Source organism: Marmota flaviventris, chromosome 13 (assembly GCF_047511675.1).
Source record: "Marmota flaviventris isolate mMarFla1 chromosome 13, mMarFla1.hap1, whole genome shotgun sequence".
NCBI classification, from domain to species: Eukaryota; Metazoa; Chordata; class Mammalia; order Rodentia; family Sciuridae; genus Marmota; species Marmota flaviventris.
In genome coordinates, this window is record NC_092510.1 from 2,352,624 (window position 1) to 2,356,273 (window position 3,650).

Sequence of the window (3,650 nt, forward strand, 5' to 3'; positions counted from 1 at the left end):
CTTAAGAATAAACAAATATCTGGGGAATCAAACCCAGTGCCTCACACATGCTAGGCAAGTGCTCTGCCACTGAGCCACAACCCCAGCCCCAAATGTGCATATTTCATACAGAAAACATGCAAGAAGACTCTTTTGTATATATCCTGTTTTTGCATGTACATATTCATATACAAAAAGATTTATACTGATATATTACATATGTATATGTAAAGAATATTCATTATAGAATTTTCTTATGAATTAGAAATAGTCCAAATACTCTTTAAGAATTCTGTTTTTATATCTGTAAAATAATGTAGTATGCAATCATTTTTTAAATGAAGAAAGATTTATAGAGTATTACTATTTCAAATATAAAGCATATTTAAAACACTTAGTGGCTTTGGGCGGGCCTGCCAGTTCATGCCTCCAGGGGCCACCACGTGCCCAGCCCCACTTGCCTGGCCCACCACTCTCCCGCCATGCCCGGCTTCCACTACAAGTTCCTGGAGAAGCCCAAGCGGGGGCTGCTGTGCCCTATGTGCACCTATTGCACAAAGGAAGTCTACCTAAGGCCACCGCTTCTGCGACACCTACATGCAGGAGTTCCTCAGTGAAGGAGTCTTCAAATTCCCTGAGGACCAACCTCCACTGGACTATGCCAAGATCTACCCAGACCCAGAGCTGGAGGTCCAGATGCTAGGCCTGCCCATCCACTGCATCCACAGTGAGGATGGCTGCTGCTGGAGTGGGCCACTTCGTCATTTACATAGACACCTGAATACCTGCAGCTTCAATGTAGTTCCCTGCACCAATCGCTGTCCTGCCAAGCTGAATCACCGTGATCTGCCTGCACTCTTGCCACACGACTGCCCCAAGCGACGCCTCAAGTGCGAGTTCTGTGGCTGTGATTTCAGTGGGGAAGCCTTTGAGAGCCATGAGGGTATGTGCCCCCAAGAGAGTGTGTACTGTTAGAACAAGCGTGGTGCCTGAATGATGCGGGGACTACTGGCCCAACATGCCACTTCTGAGTGCCCCAAGTGCACCTATTCCACAAAGGAAGTCAATAGGTACAGAGTCACCAGTACCAGTGCCCAAGGCTGCCTGTGCCCTGCCCTAACCAATGTGGCATGGGCACTGTGGCTCAGGAGGATCTGCCAAATCATCTGACGGACAGCGGTAGGACTGCCTTGGTGCTATGCCAGTTCAAAGACTCCGGTTGCAGGCACAGGGTGAGATGCCCCTTCTTCCTGTCAACCACTCTTTAGCCCACGAAGTCCTAGATGAAGACTAGGTTTCCTGGCAGTTTAGTTATTTGAGGTCCTTCCCCTTCCTGTTCAGCTGCAGGTTCTTCCTAGCACCCTGTCTTCCTCATGCAGAGTTGGGCGCCTGCTACCCCTGAGTCTTCCCTTTTGGTAACTGTCCTCCATTCCCTCATTGCCTGGGGCTTTTCCAACAGTGCCCTAAGCTGGCAATGACGCTGCACATAGAGGGGAGTGTGAAGCCACCTCTGGCTATGATGTGTGCCCTGGTGAGCTGGCAGTGGCAGGAGCTGCAGGAGCTGTGACGAGAGCTGGAGGAACTATTAGTAGGCAGTCATGGCGTGCTCATCTGGAAGATTGGCAGCTATGGGCAGAGGCTACAAGAGGCCAAGCCCAACCTCGAGTGCTTCAGCCCAGCCTTCTATACACATAAGTATGGTTACAAGCTACAGGTGTCTGCACTCCTCATTGGCAATGGCAGTGGTGAGGGCACACATCTCTCTCTGTACATTCGTGTGCTACCAGGCACCTTTGACAATCTCCTTGAGAGGTCTTTTGCCCATCGTGTCACGTTCTCCCTGCTAGATCAGAGCAACCCAGGTCTTGCTAAGCCATAGCATGTCATTGAGACTTTCCACTCTGACTCAATCTGGAAAAATTTCCAAAAGCCAGGCACATGGTGAAGTTCCTTGGATGAGAGTTCTCTGGGCTTTGGATACCACAAGTTCATCTCCCACCAGGATATCCGAAAGGGAAACTATGTGCAATGGGATGCAGTTTTCATCTGTACCTCTTTCGAACTGCCCAGGAAGATCCTCAGCTGAATGCAGAACAGGCAGGCTCAAGGGGAGAAGGGGGGATGGATGAGACATGACTTATCAGGCTACTGGTTGAACTGGAGAGGGGGCTGGACCCCCTTTCAGCTGCTTATGCTGCCTGGGTTGTTATGCTGTTCTCCCACTACCACCACCACCCTCAGGTGCCTCCAATTGGTGCCTCAGCCTGGCCCCTGCTAGGAGCAGGTCTCTGGGTTATCAAGGGCTGAAAACAAGTGATCCCAGGGCCTGTCTGCCCTCCTGGGCAGGACAGATATTCCTTGGTGCCGGCCACATTCTTCCTGGACTGAGGTACCTGCTCAGGTGCTATGTCCCAAGAGCCATAGGGGAAGGGGTTGGGAAAGGGAGGGGTAGTTAAAAAATCTGTCTTGAGATTGATTTTTCTTTCTCCAGCTTTGTGCCTTCTGGTTTTTTATTTCCTTAGCACCAGGAAGGCACAACAGGGGAGCCCTGATTTTTAATAAATCCTGAATTGTATTTATTAACTTGGTTCCGGCCTGTCTACTCCAAGTTAGTTAAGGCCCTGGGAGGTTGGGGCTAACTATGCAAAGGACCACTGAGAGAAGAAGTGCTGACACTATGACCCCAAGATCAGCTGCCCTGCTGGGTCGCCCTCTAGTGGGCACCAGGGGGAACCACAGCAGGTTTTGGAAAGGACCTGTCGCTGCCTCCTGGTGGTTAAATGGGAAAGGTGCAGGATAAGGCTGAGATCCCCACTCCTTTACTCACCAAAAATCCAATGCTATGTCATAAGCAAGTCCCAGCCCCAGGCCTCTGGTACTGGGAATTGAACCCAGGGGCACTCCCTGTTTTTTTTTTTTTTTTTTTATTATTATTCAGAAGGTTCTCAGTTGCTGAGAGTAGCCTTTAACTGTGATCCTCTTTCTCCTGATTTGTACCATTAAGCCTGGCTCCTGCTGACAACTGCCATTCATGTAGTACTTTCTGGTTACAGACACTGCAAAGAAATTTATGCAAAATATTTCTTTCCTTATAGCAGTCAAGTTAAATTAACTTTTACATCATAGTAAAATGACCTGTCTTAAGTGGGCCTTATTGAAATTAATGAGGCAATACATGTTCCTGACACATGTTCTAAGTGCTTAACAAATGTTAACCTAACTGAAGCAAGCCTACACCTGGGGACTGAATAGAGGGCTCTTCAGGATGTACAAGGCAAGCTAGGGTTGTGGCTCAGTAGTAGAGCGCTTGTGTGAGACAATGGGTGTAGAGTGCTTGTGTGAGACACTGGGTTTGATTGTCGGCAACATAAAGAAAACAAAGGTCTACAACTAAAAGAAAAAAAAGAGAGAGATACAAGGCACTTCAACTTTTTTATCCATCCTTCATATAGGCCTCAGTGGCCACCTGAAGTGACCCATACTTTACCAGCAAGGAACATTAGTGAATTATCAGTACTCTTTCAGCTGGTCTAGGACAGAGCTGAATTTCTCTTTTTCCCCTGGTGCTGGGTATCCTTGTTCATGCTACCTATATGCTCTACTGAGCTACAATTCCAGGCCCAAGATTTTTTTAAAACTCCAGAAATATTTGGAAATGTATCTCCGTTTCT

General features: G+C 48.1%; 1 pseudogene; it reads left to right on the forward strand.

The window, feature by feature from the left end:
- The first annotated feature begins 461 nt into the window (after positions 1 to 461).
- Positions 462 to 2,065, forward strand: LOC139701546 (TNF receptor-associated factor 4-like; annotated as a pseudogene).
- Positions 2,066 to 3,650: the final 1,585 nt, after the last annotated feature.